The sequence below is a fragment of the Monodon monoceros genome, unplaced genomic scaffold, assembly GCF_005190385.1.
Source record: "Monodon monoceros isolate NGI ecotype Baffin Bay Population unplaced genomic scaffold, NGI_Narwhal_1 Super_Scaffold_11, whole genome shotgun sequence".
Lineage (NCBI taxonomy): Eukaryota > Metazoa > Chordata > Mammalia > Artiodactyla > Monodontidae > Monodon > Monodon monoceros.
The window spans coordinates 59259394-59280972 of NW_021703767.1; the positions used below are offsets into that span (position 1 = coordinate 59259394).

At 40.9% G+C, this 21579-nt stretch overlaps 1 protein-coding gene across 4 annotated transcripts in view; it reads left to right on the top strand.

Moving 5' to 3' along the window:
* Positions 1-17207: 17207 nt before the first annotated feature.
* Positions 17208-21579, top strand: part of BOC (BOC cell adhesion associated, oncogene regulated) — a 244718-nt gene continuing 240346 nt past the window's right edge. For all 4 annotated transcript variants that reach the window (XM_029215119.1, XM_029215124.1, XM_029215125.1 and 1 more), the window contains exons 1-2: positions 17208-17259; positions 21217-21400. The gene's annotated coding sequence lies outside the window, so the exon portion shown is untranslated. The remainder of the gene's footprint in view (positions 17260-21216; positions 21401-21579) is intronic.

The following is a 21579-nucleotide window of genomic DNA, read 5'->3' on the forward strand; positions in this document are numbered from 1 at the left end:
TGCTTGCCTTCTTGTGTCTGAGGAAACTTGTGTTAAGACCCCATAATAACCTCAAGACCCACTCCAACTACTTCTCATCACCTCTAGAGCTAACCCAGTTCAGATCTCAGTTTGCTCCAAGGGGGCAAGTACAAAGTCTGACATGGAAGGAGATGGTTTACTCCAAAATAATTGCAAAATGTTGCTAATTGACAGAAATGGAAATAATAGTGGATTTTAAGTTATTAGACTAAAAGAGGAAGGAATATAAAACACTGGATTAGACCAAATGTATTGATAATGGGTCATTATTACAGTTACTAAAGATCTTAGTTAGGGACTTCCCCTGTGGTCCAATGGTTAAGACTGCACACTTCCACTGCAGGGGGTGCGGGTTCGATCCCTGGTCGTGGACCTAAGATCCCGCATGCCGAGTGGTGCAACCAAAAAAATAAAAAAGATCTTACAGTTAGAAGTGTGTCTAATGATTTTCTTGGTTGCTTGAAACTTGAACTCAACTATAGCCTATACTCACTGAAGGTAAAATACCAGATTTTTCCTGGCACAATGTAGAAGGAGGAGTCAAAGACTCAGAGACATTGGAATGATGGGGTGCATATATAATCTGACTTGCACACCCACCCACCCCCAACTGTGTCCTTTGAGAGGTCACTCACCCCACTGAGGCATTGGGAAAGGCATTAATGACGGGCTACTTTTGTGTCCTCACAAAGTTCTGTGATGGCTGTCTTCTGTAGGCTATGGTGATGGTAGAAGATACCGCCATTGAAATCGGCTCCATGATTTCAGTGAAAACGATGGGATCCCAGAATGACAAAGGCCAAGTGGCAACAATTAACTACAAGAGACAAGGTTAGTGCATTTACTATAATGGGCAGTAGAGACAAAATGTTAACCAAATATTTTGACTAGCAGGAATCTTTAGTAGTAGCTAATTGATTGTAGTGTCTGTAGGAATTGAATAGATAGCAGCCTATTAAAATATTACTTCATTTATATAGCAGGGACCAGAAACCTAATCTGAGCACCAAAATGGAGAGGAGACATGACTCCTTACTCAATTTCCAGACTTAAACAAGTTCAGCAGCACAAAATCTCTTGATGAACAAGGAAGCTAGTACAAAGATGCTTATCAGTGTCCTTTACAGGAACAAAACTTTAGCAACATATAAGTATCTATGTATCAGTTATTTATTGCTGGTTAGTCAACACATTCACGACTTAATCATTTTATTACTTTTATTACTTACAGTTCTGTGGGTCAGGAGTTTGGACAGAGCTCAGAAGGGATGGCTTGTATCTCCTGCACATAGTGTTGGCTGGGAGGGCTCTACTGGGTCTAGAGGACCTACAATGGCCTCACTCACAAGTCTGGCACTCCCATTGGGATGGCTCAAATGACTGAGGGTGAACTGGATGGCTGGGTCTCTCTTTTTCCGTGGCATTACCCTGGCTCACACATATGTGTGGGGCCTTGGTTCTCCTCTATGTGGTTTCTCTCTCCACATGGCATCTATCCTCTAGGACCCATCTCCCCATGTAGACTCCCTCTCCAATAGGATAACCTGGACTTCTTTATGCAGCGGATGGATCCATCCTGAGCAAAGGCAGATGCTGTACGGCCTCTTAGAGTCTGAACTCAGAAGTCCCCAAATGCCACTTCCATCACACTTTATTGGTCAAAACAAGTCAGAAGGGCAGAATAGATTCAAAAAATGGGGAAACAAACACGAGCTCTTGTTGGAAAAAGCAGTAAAGACGTATTGCAAAGAGGTGTGGACACAGAGAGACCCAATTCAGTCACTGGGTCCATTTTCAATAACTTATTACAGGCTAACAAGAAACATATCTCTTAAAAAATTAAGGTACATCCATACAATGAAAAACAGAGTAGGCAAAATTGCTGTAACAAACCCCCAAATATATAATGGTTCAAGCACAATAGATGTTTATTCTCACCCACATTGTGTTCAATACATGATTATTCAAAAATTTAGGCTCCTTCCATCCTTTGACTTTGAATTCCCCTAGGGCCTTGTCATCATCTACATCTAGCTGTAAGAAAAGATAACATAAAGGATACACATCTGCCTCTTAAAAGCATTGGCCCAGGGCTTCCCGGGTGGGGCAGTGGTTGAGAGTTCGCTTGCCGATGCAGGGGACACGGGTTCGTGCCCCGGTCCGGGAGGATCCCACATGCCGCGGAGCGGCTGGGCCCGTGAGCCATGGCCGCTGAGCCTGCGCGTCCGGAGCCTGTGCTCCGCGGCGGGAGAGGCCACAACGGTGAGAGGCCCGCGTTCCGCCAAAAAAAAAAAAAGAGCATTGGCCCAGGAATAGCACATGTAACTGCAAAGGATCCTGGAAATGTAGTCTAGCTGCATGCCCGAGGAGAAGAAAATGGATTTTGATGAACAGCTAGAAGACTCTGCCACAATCATTTTTTAAAGATAGGCAATGGCACAGGGAAATGCTCACATTATATTAAATGAATGGAAGGCATTACAAAACTTTGTATGACTCCAAGTTCGGGAAGGGGCAAAGAGAAATGTATATCTGGAGTGAAAATGGTACCAAGATATTTATTTCTGGTTGGTGAGAGTACAAAAGTTTTATCTTCTATTCTTTTCATTTTCAGAATTGTATTCAGTGAACACAAATGACCTCCATAACATGATAAATAATTTTTTTAATGTTAAAATATCTAAATTATAAACTCAAAGCACTCTTTTAGCGTCATTGCTGATGATCAATCTGTCAACTCCTAGAAGCTCATAGAAATGTAAAGAAAAATTGCCCATTGATAGATAGCATTATTTTTACCACTCTGTTTTCTGAAGTATTTAGGGACCAGCATACAATTTTAATACAGACAATTCCTAATTTAGAAAAGCCATTTCTAAGTGCATTGTTTGAAACTGAACCTCTTCGCCCATAAAGTGAACGTAAAACATGATGATGAGGAACCAGAGCCAGCCCCCCAAAGCCACTTTCCTCCAATCACTCATGTGATTTGGTTCCGGCCAGTGATGTCCCGGCCGTTGGTTCTATAGAGGACAACTATGGATTCCAGGATTGTTACAGAAAAGTGCTTTCCACCATCAAGATTAAAACAGCAGGAGCACATCTTCCCTCAGCTTGGGTCACCCTCACCCCCAACAAGCTCTGGCACTCAGAGTGGGAGCTTACATCCTGCCATGTTCCCAGAACCAGTTTCTCTACCAGGTGGGAAGTGGGAGCTGAGATCTCTCAGCAGTGAGCCCCTGGCATGGTGGGAGCAAGAAGGTGGAGGGGAGAGCTGGGTTCTAGGCCTGGGCAGGGGTCCCCATGCGGCATGATCACATTAAGACCCAGGATTCTAAGGGAGATATAGTGGTGGGGTGTCAGATTAGAATGATGGGAGAAATGCTAGGGACTCCTAAGATGGGGAAGAGATGTTTTTCCCATTCACTTTCCCATTCATAGACGTAGTGCTCTTGAATACTTTAGTTCCTCTCCATCCCAAGTCTTCTGTCATCCCAGTTCCTTCACTGTCCTCAGCTCCAGTAACCTTCACATTCACTTCACTTCAGTCACATGCTCTCAAATCATATCCCAAATCTTGCCATCATCCAGAATTACTCCATATCTGATATCATAAATTCAGACATTTTTCTTTCTGATGATAGCATCCTATCTTTTCAACTTTCTTACTCAAGTTATTTCTTATAAATCTGATCTTAAACCTTACTGGATCAACAGTCCTTAACCTCTTACTGTCTTCACATCAGTACCCTTCTTTTTATACAGCTTAGATTCTCCCAGTCCATTGCACGCCAACGTTATCAATCCCCTCTCCCCGTGACTTCCATCACTTTTGCCTAGCCAAAGTCCAACCCTTTATTAATTCCACTCTCTGAATTTTCTGTAATTATGGGGAAAAAAACTGAAGTCCTCAGACAAGAACTCTCTCAACTTACTAATGCCAAACCTACAAATTTACCTGTGCCCCCACCACCCTATCTTCCATTCCTCCAGTTACAATGTGTAAGGCGATCCTCCCCTCACCTGAGGTGAATCCCTTCAATGGCTGTCTCCATCCAGTAAAAGCTTTTTCAGAAAAAGGATCATGTATGCTTGTTAACTGCTGCCTCCAGGACCTAGCAGAGTATCTGGCACATAACAAGTGCACAGTATTTATCAAATGAATAGCTTTGGTGAGTTAAGGAAAAGATAGGGACAGAGAAAGGGAATAAAAGAGTTATTCTTCCTATCCTATTTTACTGTTTTTGGTCAGAAGAGAGAAGAGTATTTTGAGGAGGAGAGCAGAATTTTTTTCATACATAAAGGACAGAGGTTGATCAAGAATTGACAGTATTTGAACTGTTAATAATTCTTACATTTCATAAGTCACCTGAGTGGGTGAAAGTCATTTCCATGCACATATTAGCTGTGTATAATTTATTTTCCTGAGAAAAATTCTTCCTTTAGAATAAATTTCCAAATAAATTCCTTTAGAATAAATTTCTGTCATCTAGAATAATTTTATGTACAAATCCCCTTCATCCTTTAATTCCTAGTTCCGCTGCCCCTTGTTCACCTCCCCCAAAATCTGGAACTTATCTCTTCCATCTCTGAACTCCCATCTCACTTTCTCTCTACCCCTTTTATGATACTGACTGCCCACAGTCTGCCTTGTTCTTGAGACATTTGTACCGAGTTCTGTAAGCACTTTCATGCAGGGATGTATATCCTCCCTCCTGCTGGCACATGGGTGCTCAGTAAATACTTGTTGAATAAATACTGAATGAATTAAGTAATGAATAAAAAAAGTCTTTCAATAAGAACCAAATACTAGTCTGGCATCAAGAATTTCTTAACTCAAGAAACACAATAGTTCTAGAAGTCACGGGAACACATTTGAAAGGCTAGGCATACATATGCATAATGTGTTAATAACCCATATGATAGTCTCCAAAAATTTTCCTTGATTCTAAAAGGCATTCTGTCACAGGTTTTAATTTAAAAAGCATGCTTCTACCTGACTACTTTTTGAAAATGTTGGCATTTTTAGGGCTGTTAAAAAAACAAACATTTTCTTTCAAAATGTAATTTGCACGCAAAAGCCTTAAAGAGACAGCCTCTGACTTGTACTCAGGAACTTTCAGAAGATATAAGACTAACATGTTTCATTTGAATTCCTGAAGTGAATTTCGGTTTGGATTTTGATCTGAATGTATAGGTATAAATCCCAGTTTAAGATCTGGAGTATATAAGAATTACAATTTTCTTGGGTCAAATGCTGATTTTCACTTTATGGAAATGTGTAAAGATAACCCCTTACAAGAATCTCATAATTATCTAAAGATACATGAAGTGATGATTGAAGAAAATGAAGAGTTTAGAGAAAAAAAGATAAGAAATGAGTTCCCAAAAAACAGAAGTAAAAAGAGAGTGGAATTAAAGCACCCATTATTGAGAAATCAGACTCTTATAGAGCAACCTTTCAAATTCCATTCAATAGATATTTTATTGTAACATTTAGCTTCACAATAGAGTATAACTTAATAGCTTTAAGTGTAATTATTCCCCACGGACCTTTACACAGACACCTTAACAGCATTTGCTGAGGAAATCCACAGTCCTCAGTTATGGCTTGCTCAATACCCACCTCTCCACCAGGGGGCAGCAAGAGGCTGTACCCAGATTACTCTCTAATGGCTCCTGGTTTAGTTAGAAGCCAAGCAGAGCCTAATCTACATTCCAGCTCGCCAGTGGAATCCCAGCTTCACAACCTCAGACAGAATGGAGACAAATCGACTTATCCCTGGCAGAAGAGATGCAAATTATCAAAGAAACGTCTTACAGCAAAGTAGATGCACATGATTTCAAGGCTTTGCCCCTAACTTGGAAGCAAGTCGTGTGACCTGAAGGCATAGTTTTGGCCAGGAGTGGCTTAACCTAAATTTATTTTCAAGGCACAGAGTCACTTGAACCTGGGAATGGCAAGACTTAAAAAAAGAAAAAAAGTTGATAATCAGATAATTGGATATATTTTTTTCAACATTAAAGACTCAATGCCCAAGAACTGACCTTGGAGAAAGTGAAATCATTATTCCTGCTCTTTGACAGCCTTGAGACAAAATTTCCAAGTCAAATTTATAAGGTGTATAGGGATTTGGTTGCTTGTTTTGCTTTCTTCTCTCTTGCCAGTTACCTCCTGAGATCCGGGCATGGATCAGTAAAATCCCTCTGCTGTGGCTGCCAGCAAGTCTGTGCCTGATTCGGCGCCTTGCTGAAAAGGTACCAGGGCCTCTAGTGGAACATAACACCCTAGTGCTAAGCCAAGGGACAGAGCCAAGCCACATTTCAGTGTCTGCCGCTGAACCAAGCTCTGAGCAGGGGCCATCTTTTCTGCCCAAGAAGTTGTTACTGGACTCTTTCAAGTGTTTGCTTTTGTGACTAAAAACCGGTCAAGAAAATGTTTTTGAAAATTAGGGTTCACTCAGAAAGGAGATAGTCTGTCTACACCTGACATTTTCAAGAGACACATCATCTGTGCACCCAGATACACTCACAAAAACACACATACAGAGATGCACACTTGCCAAGAAACAAAAAGTTCTCAGGAGAATCATGGTCCTGAAAGCTTTCTCTCTTTTACACCAGTATTTACTGCTATCTCTTCACATAAAATCTACTATAAGAGATGCTGGCATAGCAAGAATTTTACCTCAGGAATATATAAGAAAACATGATCAGGGCAGTAAGCAGATATATTCAAATAGTGACAAGGTACTCAAGTGTGATAAAGCCAGGACATGGAGTCACGTCTAACTCAGGTCAACTCTAGAATAAAAATGAAGGATATTAAAATTGGCATGGAAAATCTCCCCCCATGAGCATGTAGGCATCACAAGAACAGGAATGTTTAGTTCCTTGTTCTAACAAGAAGCTATTCAGTTCCTCGTTCTGACCTAAATGCCTAGAACAGTTCAGATGCTCAGTTAATATGTCAAATGAAAAAAGTGCTTAAGAAAGTTCCCGCATCAGAGACCAACATCTCTTAGTAAGTCCATCTCAGATAATCTTTCACCCCCTCCAGCATGAAAGCAGATCATGATTTCTTCAGTTGAACACTAGCTGATGTAGTTGTCTTGAGTCAAGGGGCCCTTAACAACAGTCATATCCAGAGAGGCAAGCTGTTTACCCCATGGGCACAGATGCTGACTGAATAAATGAGATTCACACGCTCTCTGGGGTAGTGTTGCCAGATTGAGCAAATAGAAATAGAGGATGCACAGTTAAATTTAAATTTCAGATAAGTGAATTTAGCGTAGGACAAAGACTTACACTAAAAAAAATTCACTAACTAAAATTCAGAGTTAACGGGGTGCCCTGTATTTTATCTGGAAATCCTAACCTGCAGCGTATACTACAGCATTTTGCTCTTCCTGAGCAAAATAGTGGGAGAATTGTCTCACTTTTTAATTGTTGGACTTCCCTGGTGGTGCAGTGGTTAAGCATCCGCCTGCCAATGCAGGGGACACGGGTTCGAGCTCTGGTCCGGGAAGATCCCATATGCCCGTGTGGTTCCCACATGCGGAGCAACCAAGCCCGTGTGCCACGACTACTGAGCCTGTGCTCTGAAGCCTCCGAGCCACAACTGCTGAGCCCATGTGCCACAACTACTAAAGCCCATGCGCCTAGAGCCCATGCTCTGCAACAAGAGAAGCCACTGCACTGAGAGGCCCACACACCGCAACAAAGAGTAGCCCGCACTCGCCACAACTAGAGAAAGCCCTCATGCAGCAACAAAGACCCAACGTGGCCATAAATAAATAAATAAATAGAATTCTATTAAATTAATTAAGTAATTGTGACCTTTCTCTCGGGTGACACAGATTGTATCTTTTTTTTTTTAACACATTTATTAGAGTATAATTGCTTTACAATGGTGTGTTAGTTTCTGCTTTATAACAAAGTGAAACAGCTATACATACACATATATCCCCATATCTCCTCTCTATAATACTAAAGGAATAAACAATAAGTTTCAATTGATCAGCTAGCATTTTGTGAACGCTTGTGGCTTTAAGAATGAATAAATAGACATGTTAACAGGAGGTGGGGAAACATCACAGAAGCACTGACGTTTAAAAAAAAGGAGCAGTCACATGTAGAGAAGCAGTCACAAGAGACTCTACAACTAAAGGAAATGAGAGTTGCGGGTAGGGCAGAGTTAGTAATACACAGCAAAACACGGCTAAAATATTTCTTCTTTTTTTTTTTATTTGAATTTTTGAATTTTATTTTATTTTTTTATACAGCAGGTTCTTATTAGTTATCCATTTTATACATATTAGTGTATATATGTATACACTATATACATATACACTATATACATATATAGATTCCATATATATGTGGATAAATATAGTATTTATTTTTCTCTTTCTGACTTACTTCACTCTGTATGACAGTCTCTAGGTCCAACCACCTCACTACAATTAACTCAATTTCATTCCTTTTTATGGCTGAGTAATATTCCATTGTATATATGTGCCACATCTTTATCCATTCCTCTGTCGATGTACACTTAGGTTGCTTCCACATCCTGGCTATTGTAAATAGAGTTGCAATAAACATTGTGGTACATGACTCTTCTTTCTTTTTCTTTTTTTTAACTTCTTTATTGGAGTATAGTTGCTTTACAATGGTGTGTTAGTTTCTGCTGTATAACAAAGTGAATCACCTATACATATACATTTATCACCATATCTCCTCCCTCTTGCACCTCCCTTCCACCCTCCCTATCACACCCCTCTAGGTGGTCACAAAGCACTGAGTTGATCTCCCTGTGCTATGCGGCTGCTTCCCACTAGCTATTTATTTTACATTTGGTAGTATATATAAGTCCATGCCACTCTCTCTCTTCGCCCCAGCTTACGCTTCCCCCTCCCTGTGTCCTCAAGTCCATTCTCTGCGTCTGTGTCTTTATTCCTGTCCTGCCCCTAGGTTCTTCAGAACCATTTGTTTAAAAATTTTTTTTAGATTCCATATATATGTATTAGCACACGGTCTTTGTTTTTCTCTTTCTGACTTACTTCACTCTGTATGACAGACTCTAGGTTCATCCACCTCACTACAAATAACTCAATTTTGTTTCTTTTTATGGCTGAGTAATATTCCATTGTATATATGTGCCACATCTTCTTTATCTATTCATCCGATGATGGACACTTAGGTTGCTTCCATGTCCTGGCTATTGTAAATAGAGCTGCAATGAACATTGTGGTACATGACTCTTTTTGAATTATGGTTTTCTCAGGGTATATGCCCAGTAGTGGGATTGCTGGGTCGTATGGTAGTTCTATTTTTAGGTTTTTAAGGAACTTCCATAGTGGCTGTATCAATTTACATTCCCACCAACAGTGCAAGATGGTTCCGTTTTCTCCACACCCTCTCCAGCATTTATTGTTTGTAGATTTTTTGATGATGGCCATTCTGACCAGTGTGAGGTGATACCTCATTGTAGTTTTGATTTGCATTTCTCTAATGATTAGTGATGTTGAGCATTCTTTCATGTGTTTGTTGGCAATCTGTATATCTTCTTTGGAGAAATGTCTGTTTAGGTCTTCTGCCTATTTTTCAATTGGGTTGTTTGTTTTTTTGATATTGAGCTGCATGAGCTGCTTGTAAATTTTGGAGATTAATCCTTTGTCAGTTGCTTCATTTGCAAATATTTTCTCCCATTCTCAGTGTTGTCTTTTCATCTTATTTATGGTTTCCTTTGCTGTGCAAAAGGCTTTAAGTTTCATTAGGTCCTATTTGTTTATTTTTGTTTTTATTTCCATTTCTCTAGGAGGTGGGTCAAAAAGGATCTTGCTGTGATTTATATCATAGAATGTTCTGCCTATGTTTTCCTCTAAGAGTTTGATAGTATCTGGCCTTACAGTTAGGTCTTTAATCAATTTTGAGTTTATTTTTGTGTATGGTGTTAGGGAGTGTTGTTCTAATTTCATTCTTTTACATGTAGCTGTCCAGTTTTCCCAGCACCACTTATTGAAGAGGCTGTCTTTTTTCCATTGTATATTCTTGCCTCCTTTATCAACAATAAGGTGACCATATGTGCATGGGTTTATCTCTGGGCTTTCTATCCTGTTCCATTGATCTATATTTCTGTTTTTGTGCCAGTACTATACTGTCTTGATTACTGCAGCTTTGTAATATACTCTGAAGTCAGGGAGCCTGATCCCTCCAGCTCCATTTTTCTTTCTCAAGATTGCTTTAGCTATTTGGGGTCTTTTGTGTTTCCATACAAATTGTGAATTTTTTTGTTCTAGTTCTGTGAAAAATGCCATTGGTATTTTGTAAGGGATTGCATTGAATCTGTAGATTGCTTTAGGTAGTAGAGTCATTTTCACAATGTTGATTCTTCCAATCCAAGAACATGGTATATCTCTCCATCTGTTTGTATCATCTTTAATTTCTTTCATGAGTGTCTTATAGTTTTCTGCATACAGGTCTTTTGTCTCCTTAGGTAGGTTTATTCCTAGGTATTTTATTCTTTTTGTTGCAGTGGTAAATGGGAGAGTTTCCTTAATTTCCCTTGCAGATTTTTCATCATTAGTGTATAGGAATGCAAGAGATTTCTGTGCATTAATTTTGTATCCTGCAACTTTACCAAATTCATTGATTAGCTCTAGTAGTTTTCTGGTAGCATCTTTAGGATTCTCTAGGTATAGTATCATGTCATCTGCAAATAGTGACAGCTTTACTTCTTCTTTTCTGATTTGGATTCCTTTTATTTCTTTTTCTTCTCTGACTGTTGTGGCTAAAACTTCCAAAACTATGTTGAATAATAGTGGTGAGAGTGGACAACCTTGTCTTGTTCCTGATCTTAGAGGAAATGGTTTCAGTTTTTCAACATTGAGAGTGATGTTGGCTGTGGGTTTGTCATATATGGCCTTTATCATGTTGAGGTATGTTCCCTCTATGCCTACTTTCTGGAGGGTTTTTATCATAAATGGGTGTTGAATTGGGTCGAAAGCTTTTTCTGCATCTATTGAGATGATCATATGGTTTTTTTCCTTCAGTTTGTTAATATGGTGTATCACATTGATTGATTTGTGTATATTGAAGAATCCTTGCATTCCTGGGATAAACCCCACCTGATCTGGGTATATGATCATTTTAATGTGCTGTTGGATTCTGTTTGCTAGTATTTTGTTGAGGATTTTTGCATCTATATTCATCAGAGATGTTGGTCTGTAGTTTTCTTTTTTGTGACATCTTTGTCTGGTTTTGGTATCAGGGTGATGGTGGCCTCGTAGAATGAGTTTGGAAGTGTCCTCCCTCTGCTATATTTTGGAAGAGTTTGAGAAGGATAGGTGTTAGCTCTTCTCTAAGTTTGATGGAATTTGCCTGTGAAGCCATCTGGTCCTGGGCTTTTGTTGGTTGGAAGATTTTTAATCACAGCTTCAATTTCAGTGCTTGTGATTGGTCTGTTTATATTTTCTATTTCTTCCTGGTTCAGTCTTGGAAGGTTGTGCTTTTCTAAGAATTTGTCCATTTCTTCCAGGTTGTCCATTTTATTGGCATAGAGTTGCTTAGGTAGTAATCTCTCATGATCCTTTGTATTTCTGCAGTGTCAGTTGTTACTTCTCCTTTTTCATTTCTAATTCTATTGATTTGAGTCTTCTCTCTTTTTTCTTGATGAGTCTGGCTAATGGTTTATCAATTTTGTTTATCTTCTCAAAGAACCAGCTTTTAGTTTTATTGATCTTTGCTATCGTTTCCTTCATTTCTTTTTCATTTATTTCTGATCTGATTGTTATGATTTCTTTCCTTCTGTTAACTTTGGGGTTTTTTTGTTCTTCTTTCTCTAATTGCTTTAAGTGTAAGGTTAGGTTGTTTATTTGAGATGTTTCTTGTTTCTTGAGGTAGGATTGTATTGCTATAAACTTCCCTCTTAGAACAGCTTTTGCTGCATCCCACAGATTTTAGGTCGTCGTGTTTTCATTGTCATTTGTTTCTAGGTAGTTTTTGATTTCCTCTTTGATTTCTTCATTGATCTCTTGATTGTTAAGTAGTGTATTGTTTATCCTCCATGTGTTTGCAGTTTTTACAGTTTTTTTTTTACAGTTTTTTTTCCTGTAATTGATATCTAGTCTCATAGCATTGTGGTCAGAAAAGATACTTGATACGATTTCAATTTTCTTAAGTTTATCATAGCTTGATTTGTGACCCAAGATATGATCTATCCTGGAGAATGTTCCATGAGCACTTGAGAAGAAAGTGTACTCTGTTGTTTTTGGATGGAATGTCCTATAAATATCAAGTCCATCTTGTTTCGTGTATCATTTAAAGCTTGTGTTTCCTTATTTATTTTCATTTTGATGATCTGTCCATTGGTGAAAGTGGTGTGTTAAAGTCCCCTAGTATGATTGTGTTACTGTCGATTTCCCCTTTTATGGCTGTTAGCATTTTCCTTATGTATTGAGGTGCTCCTATGTTGGGTGCATAAATATTTACAATTGTTATATCTTATTCTTGGACTGATCCTTTGATCATTATGTAGTGTTCTTCTTTGTCTCTTGTAATAGTCTTTATTTTAAAGTCTGTTTTGTCTGATATGAGAATTGCTACTCCATCTTTCTTTTTATTTCCATTTGCATGGAATATCTTTTTCCATCCCCTCACTATCAGTCTGTATGTGTCCCTAGGTCTGAAGCATGTCTCTTGTAGACAGCATATATGCGGGTCTTGTTTTTGTATCCATTCAACCAGTCTTTGTCGTTTGGTGGGAACATTTAATACATTTACCTTTAAGGTAATTATCAATATGTATGTTCCTATTACCATTTTCTTAATTGTTTTGGGTTCGTTATTGTAGGTCTTTTCCTTCTCTTGTGTTTCCTACATAGAGAAGTTCCTTTAGCATTTGTTATAAAGCTAGTTTGGTGGTGCTGAATTCTCTTAGCTTTTGCTTGTCTGTAAAAGTTTTAATTTCTCCATCGAATCTGAATGAGATCCTTGCTGGGTAGAGTATTCTTGGTTGTAGGTTTTTCCCTTTCAACAGTTTAAATATGTCCTGCCACTCCCTTCTGGCTTGCAGTTTCTGCTGAAAGATCAGCTGTTAACCTTATGGGGATTCCCTTGCATGTTATTTGTTGCTTTTCCTTGCTGCTTTTAATATTTGTTCTTTGTATTTAATTTTTGATAGTTTGATTAATATGTGTCTTGGCATGTTTCTCCTTGGATCCTTCCTGTATGGGACTTTCTGTGCTTCCTAGACTTGATTGACTATTTCCTTTCCCATATTAGGGAAGTTTTCAACTATAATCTGTTCAAATGTTTTCTCAGTCCCTTTCTTTTTCTCTTCTTCTTCTGGAACCCCTATAATTCGAATGTTGGTGCTTTTAATGTTGTCCCAGAGGTCTCTAAGACTGTCCTCAATTCTTTTCATTCTTTTTTGTTTATTCTGCTCTGCTGTAGTTATTTCCACTATTTTATCTTCCAGGTCACTTATCCGTTCTTCTGCCTCAGTTATTGTGCTATTGATTCCTTCTAGAGAATTTTTAATTTCATTTATTGTGTTGTTCCTCATTGCTTATTTGCTCCTTAGTTTTCTAGGTCCTTGTTAAACGTTTCTTGTATTTTCTCAATTCTATTTACAAATTTTTGGATCATCTTTACTATCATTACTCTGAATTCTTTTTCAGGTAGACTGCCAGTTTCCTCTTCATTTTTTAGGTCTGCTGGGTTTTCACCTTGCTCCTTCATCTGCTGTGATTTTCTCTGTCTTCTCATTTTGCTTTACTTCCTGCGTTTGGGGTCTCTTTTTCACAGGTTCGTAGTTCCCGTTGTTTTTGGTGTCTACCCCCAGTGGCTAAGGTTGGTTCAGTGGGTTGTGTAGGCTTCCTGGTGGAGGGGACTAGTGCCTGTGTTCTGGTGGATGAGGCTGGATCTTGTCTTTCTGGTGCACAGGACCGCATCCAGTGGTGTGTTTGGGAGTGTCTGTGACCTTATTGTGATTTTAGACAGCCTCTCTGCTAATGGGTGGGGTTGTGTTCCTGTCTTGCTAGTTGTTTGGCATAGGGTGTCCAGCACTGTAGCTTGCTGGTTGTTGAGTGGAGTTGGGTCTTAGCATTGAGATGGAGATCTCTGGGAGAGCTTTTGCCGTTTGATATTACGTGGAGCTGGGCGGTCTCTGGTGGACCAACGTCCTGAACTCTGCTCTCCCACCTCAGAAGCACAGGCCTGACACCCGGCTGGAGCACTAAGACCATGTCAGCCACACAGCCAGGTACATGGGGAGTTTCTTGCCTTTTGGGAAGTCTGAGGTCTTCTGCCAGCGTTCAGTAGGTGTTCTGTAGGAGTTGTTCCACATGTAGATGTATTTCTCGTGTATTTGTGGGGAGGAAGGTGATCTCCGCGTCTTACTCCTGCGCCATCTTGAAGGTCTCCCCAGATTGTATCTTTTTTACTTTGATGTACAAATGCCACTGTAGTATGATGATGACAATGGGTTCCATTTAATTCCTTTAGGTGTGCCATAGAAAATTCCAGTATTTGGAAATGTCCTCTGAGCTCAGAGTTTTGAACACCACTAGTATAGTGTCTTTGGTATCAGCCTTGCTTTATCTGAATGAAGGGTCTGCCCTATAACATTCTTTATCCCCTATACTTTGGAAGATAATTTCTGGGCAGATACCTTAGTTGAGAAGGTTGAAACTAGACTTAGGAGGTCCTGTGTTTCCTGAGTGATTTCTGGCGAATTATCAACCTCCTGATCATGAAGTGGTGATAAAACCCAATTCTGGGAGTTGGGCAGGAATTCATAATGCAAGAGTGTGGGGGGAAAGTATTGAATTAAGTAATGCTAATATGTACTCATTTTTTCCAACATGAATATGGCTTAGAAAAAGTGATCCCCTGACTTCTGTCCACAAACATCATGTATTAGTCCTGGACCAGAGCCAGTCTTTCCTGAGAACCCATACCTAGCTGTAAGCTAAACAAGTGGTCAGTTCCTGGTTATAGTCTCTGAGGGACCTGGTCCACCTTTACCCAGAGCTCAGCCCTTGTACTTCATGGCTCAGCTCAGCCAGAAAGCTCAGTGGATAACCCTGGGTGACTTGGGTGGCGGTGGGGGTGGAGGTGGAGGAGTTGGAGGGGGCAGAAGAATTTAGCTGGTAATCAAGGAAGGAATACATAGGAATAAACTCTTTTCCATAAGAAAATTTTTGTTCAGCTAACCTCAAAGCTTAGTTTTAGAATTTCATAAAGAAAATGTTCCTTTGTCACTTGTAAGCATTATTGCTTTTTATTGAACTATACTATAAATGAGTACCATTGAATAAAAGGAGACCAATTAAATGAATAAAAATAAAACTCTTATCTTCCTAGAAACCTCCATTATATTATATGGCATTTAAGACTTTTCACAAATTAACACCAATCTATCTTTCCAACCTCATTTCTTGCCACTTCTATCTAGGACTGTCATACTCTACCCCAGGGTTGGGTCTTCGTTGCTGAGCTCAGGCTTTCTCTATTTGCGGTGAGCAGGGGCTGCTCTTAGTTGCAGTGCGTGGGCTTCTTATGGCGGTGGCTTCTCTTGCTGTGGAGCACGGGCTCTAGGCGCATGGGCTTCAGTAGTTGTGGCGCATGGGCTCAGTAATTGTGGCACATGGGCTCAGTAGTTGTGGCTCATGGTCTCTAGAGCACAGGCTCAGTAGTTGTGGCACACGGGCTTAGTTGCTCTGCAGCATGTGGGATCTTCCCAGACCAGGGCTCGAACCCATGCCCCCTGCATTGGCAGGCAGATTCTTAACCATTGTGCCACCAGGGAAGCCCTCTACTTATTCTTGAAAGCCTAAATCAAATGGTATCTATCTGTATAGTTTTCCTTACAACCTATGCCAGCATAATTTCCTTCCCTGCCTCTGGCTGCCAGAGGCACTGCACACATCTTTACTACCAGTACTAATGGTGTTTACCACCCAGAGCTGCAATTATCCCCTCCTCTCAAGAGAGTGAGTTTCTCAAGAGCAAGGTCTCTATATCCACACTACCCAACACAGTGTGTGTGTGTGTGTGTGTGTGTGTGTGTGTGTCTCACCAAATATACACAGCACTCAAATAGATGTTTATGTAAGCACAAGCCAAAGTCCTGAGTTATAACATTTACTCTATATTTCCTAAAGGAATACATGGATTTCCATATTTATCAAGTAGATAAAATTAGACTAGACCCCACTAGACTTCTATGCTTCAGCAAATCTGGTTTACTCACCATTTTCCAAACACGCATGGTAATTTCCCATCTTTACACCACAGTTGAAATTTTCTTCCCCTGAAAGCATCTATTCTCATTTCTCCCAATTAAAATCTTGCTAAACACCACCTCTAGTTTTCACAACTCTAGACACACACTTACTCACATGCACACACACTATGATCTCTTCCTTCTGAAAGCATCTTTGCTTTTTTTCTCTTCTTTTCTAGTTCTCCTCATTCTCCATCTTATTCCCAATGGTCTTCTCTTAAAGTTGGATTCTGCTCCTTGAAGGCAGAGACTCTATCTTCCTCTTTCTAAAGCTCCTCACCAAGGGACTTGCACATACTAGGCACTAATCAAGAATTTGTTGAATAGAAAAAATCAGAGGTCGTTTAAAAAATACTCAGTTCCCACCAACAGTGCAGGAGGGTTCCCTTTTCTCCACACTGTCTCCAGCATTTGTTGCTTGTAGATTTTTTTGATGATGGCCATTCTGACCAGTGTGAGGTGATAATTCATTGTAGTTTTGATTTGCATTTCTCTAATAATTAGTGATGTTGAGCATCTTTTCATGTGCCTCTTGGCCATCTGTGTGTCTTCTTTGGAGAAATGTCTGTTTAGGTCTTCCGCCCATTTTCTGATTGGGTTGTTTGTTTTTTTAATATTGAGCTGCATGAGCTGCTTGTATATTTTTGAGATTAATCCCTTGCCAGTTGCTTTGTTTGCAGATATTTTCTCCCATTCTCAGGGCTGTCTTTTTTCTTGTTTATGGTTTCCTTTGCTGTGCAAAAGGTTTAAAGTTTAATTAGGTCCCATTTGTTTATTTTTGTTTTTATTTTCATTACTCTAGGAGGTGGGTCAAAAAAGATCTTGCTGCGGTTTATGTCAAAGACTGTTCTGCCTATACAATGGAATATTACTCAGCCATAAGAAGGAACGAAATTGTGCCATTTGCAGAGATGTGGATGGACCTAGAGACTGTCATACAGAGTGAAGTAAGTCAGAGAGAAAAAACAAATGTCGTATATTAACGCATATATATGGAATCTAGGAAAATGGTACAGATGAACCTATTTGAAAAGCAGAAATAGAGACACAGACATAGAGTGGGATGAATTGGGAGATTGGAATTGACATATATACACTATTATGTACAAAATAGGTAACTAATGAGAACCTACTGTATAGCACAAGGAACTCTACTCAATGCTCTGTGGTGACCTAAATGGAAGGAAATCCAAAATGGAGGGGATATATGTATATGTCTAGCTGATTCACTTTGCTGTACAGCAGAAACTAACACAACACTGTAAAGCAATTATACTCCAATAAGAAAAAAATAGTTCATATCCAGAGACAGGTGTAAGTGTTTACAGAAAGGAAGGGGATTGCAACCCATCATGGGGAAGCTTTAGAAAGATTAATTCACCTGGGTCAGGAAAGAATGGAGGTGCATTATCAGGAAACCACAGTAGTCCAAGGGTGGGGTAAAGCCATCGCTTTGATAATAACAAAGATGTCAGGAACGATTTCCAAAGGATGGGGTACAGGATTTGGTAACTCGAAATGAGACAAGGGAGAGAGAGGAGTATGAATAAATAATATTCAGATCCTGACTCTGGGTGCTGGGATGATGACAGCATCACTTACTGAAATATAAAGTTTTGGGGGAAAGGATAATGAGTGCAGCAGTTGAGTGTCAATGAGCCACCTCAATAGAAATATAACAGAGACAGTTGGAAAGATGAGCATGAGGCTTAGACAAGCGGGAGAGCCCAGTGACGGAATTTGGGAGTCAGTCATATAGTTGAGGCCAAGGGGCAATACAGGGAGACGGAGGGGTGGGGTCTGTGACAAGAGGAGAGGAGAGGGGCTGGTGAGGGAGGCGGGCGGGAGAAGGGGAAGGGGGGCACAGTGCCGTGGAGTAGCATTTCAAGGGCTTCAACACTGCAGGAACAGTAAGAATGAGGGCTGGAGATAGGCCAGTGGGTATATTGATGTGGTGGTCTGCTGCCTTTTGAGGATGAGACTCGTGGGGTAGAGGGCCTGAAAGCCAGACTGCTAGGAGGTATGGAGTGAAGGAGCAGTGAGAATGTAATGGCTAAGATAGAAGAAACCGATTTCCTCAACAAGTGTGTCAGTGAGAGGAAGGCCGTCGGTACCACAATAGCTTAAGGGCATAGCAGGGTTCAGAAAGGTTGTGTTTGTTTTTAGATTGTGCCTGAGACTGGAACTTGTTTGTTGACAGAGGGAAAGGAGCTCGAAAGTAGGAGATTTGGAAGCTATGAGACAGAAAATGTAATAAGCAAAGTCTTAGAGGAGGTGGGATAGGATTGGAGTCTCGGCGGAAGGGCTGGCTTTGGAAGGAGAAAAGACCTCTTCCTCCAAGAGAGAAGGAAAGAAAGTGGGAGGAGTGAGGAATCACATGACTAAGGCAAAGAGGAGGGTGGAGGGGCCTCACCTCCACACTTTCTTATCCACCAGAGCAGGAGGGGAAACCCTGTGCCCAGGTGTGCCCAGTTTGTGAAGCTGGAGTTACATGAGGACAATCCTGAAACAAATGTGTCAGGGAGATGACAAGAGACAAGCGAAGGGGTGGCAAAGCAGCAGTGAGGCCCCAGGGTTCCTGTCAGATGGGCACATCTTTTCCTGGGAAGCTCCTTAGCCTTCAAGACCCAGTTCAAATGTTTCCTTCTCTGGCTTACCCAGGTGAAAACTGAACTCATGGGGGTCCTACTCCCCCACCCTGCCCCGCCCAGGCCCTGCAACCTTTATAAAAGTATTTACCTTGTATTTCAAGTTTCACTCATTTGTCTCTCCCATCAGTTTTTAAGCTTCTCAAAGGTCATAATTTATCAGTAAGTGCTCAAAAATAATGAGTGAGTGAATGAACCAAGGGATGGATGTGTGAATGAATGATATTTCCTCCCCCAGTGGAAGCTGACTTCTGCTTCCAGTGTATTAACACAGAGAGAGACCTCAGGAGGGAGATTAGGGGAAAACTGCACGTGTGGATACATGTGAAGTAAAAGCAAATGAGAACAAGAATAGCCGTGAAACAAATGTGAAACTCAAATGGTTTTCTCAAAAGCCATATGCAGTCCTGAATAGTAGGGAAAATGAGTGGAAGGATGGGAGCTAAGTGAAAAGAGTAACAGGCCCAAGAGATAATTTACAGTTGGGAATGGAATGACTTCCTAAATCGTAGAGTGTGTGGTCCAGGAGCAGAACACCACAGATGCAGTTACTGTAAAAAAAACCACTCGTGACTTTTTTTTGGCAAAAAGAAAGTCTGTTTTGAATCTGACAGTCTCTCTAGCAGCACATGACCTTGCCTTAAAAAACAACAGCTTCATGAAACCCTCGTTCAGATGGAATTCAGTTTAATGTGCATAACGGTACCTTCAAACACTGGTGATGCTGTTTACTGAATCCCAACACGTGCTCACAATCTTCCTGCTGGGTGGGTGTGATGCATCTGTTTTACACACAAGGAAATTGAGGCAAGAGGCAATTCGGTGAGGAACCCTAGGTCACACACTAGTATATAGGGCCAAGATTAAAGACCAAGTCTTTCTTTTTTTTTTTAATTGAAGTATAGTTGATTTTCAATGTTGTGTTAGTTTCTGGTAAAGACCAAGTCTTTCTAACTGCAAAGCCCATATTTTTCTCACGATATTAAGCAGATGCTCTATCATATGTGATCAAAAAAGGGTAGTGAGGGGCCACCTGTAGAATCAAGGACAGCTTACTGAGTGAGCTATCTGGTCAGGCATGCAGGGTCCCGTGCTTAAAAGGGCCCTGTGCTTGGCTTCGTGTTGGGCTGTTGCTGTCTTGAAATTCTTAATAAGTTTCAGCAAGAGGCCCTGCATTTTCATTTTGCACTGGGCCCCGCAAATTTTGTAGACAGTCCTGTGTAGAATCATAGAATGTTTGAGCTGGAAGGGCTTTGAGAGGTCATCATTTCCTTACCACCACCCATTTTAGAGGTGAGGAAACTGAGGCACAGCGAGGCAAACTGGCCGGCCTTCGGTCACATAGCTCATTGGTGGCAGAGTAGCAGCAGAACCCAGGTGTCCAGTGTTCTTCCTCTTTTACCACACCAAACCCTCGAGAGCCTTTAAAGTTAGAGAAGGGAGGTTTTTCCCCTTCCCTACAGGAGCTTATCTCTAGCCAAAATATCATTTGTGGCTGAGCTGGGTCAACTCATTTCACTTCTGGGCAAATGGCCCTGGGTTTTTCATAAAACCAAATGCACATTAAGCTGGATGTGATTCCAACAAAACCACAATGTCTACACTGTGGTAAAGAAGCCTTTAGCTGAGTCTCTCACCCAGCACCCGTCTCCCCTGCTGCAATCTCCCTAACGTGCATTTCTCATGCAGAGGAAGGCTGGCTAAACCAACGGCAGGCTGGGTCAGGGGGAGGCCAGGCTCAAGGGCAAGGCCCAAGCTCCTACCAAAGCTGACCCTGAGAAGAAGCAGCATTCTGGCACTGCCAATCTCTGTCCAGGGCCCAAGGCATAGATGTGCTCCTTCTCCTTACTTGGTAGCACATTAAGCCCCAGTAGCAGGACCTGTCAGAGCCACCCTCAGGTCAAGACAGAAGTGACCAAGCACTTGTAAAGGTTTGTGCTCATCTCTCCTGTGCCCATGTATTTGGAAGTTACAACGAGGAAGCCATAGTGTTCTGATTTTCATCCCAGAAAACATGTATTTGCCTCAGACACACCAGAGCATGTGGCTCTGCTCAGGGGACAGCTGGTGCTGAGAAGCATCTGACTGTTTTGAAGGTCATGTGCATTCCCCCAGTGTGAAAGAGAAGAGGTGGTGCAGCCCATGCAGGTCACCAAGGAAACTTGGTTATGTTACAAAAGAGTTTCTCGAGGTTTCCTGGTTTGGTGCAAATGTTTTGCCTGTACCACAGTATGAACAGTTTTCCCTTTCATTCAGAATGAACACAGTCTGTCTCAACACTGTTGTGGCATGGTCTCAACTGAGTGACCTGGTACCAACCAGAAGACCATTGTCCTTGTGTCACATACATCACCACCTAACGAAGAAGCACCGTAAGAGCAGGGGATCTTACCTCTTGTTCACTGATGTGCCCAAGAACCTGAACAGAGGCTGGCACATGGTAAGTGCTCCTTGAATACTTGCTGTGTGAATCAATGTTCTTCGTGGCTTTGACTGATCGTTGAGATATTGAGATAAATGAAAGACTAGAGTAGTGTCATAGCTTTTCATTCTAACATGACAACCAAAGAGGGGTATTTCAGGGACTCTGAGGAGGTAGAATGGATCCATGATGTTTTG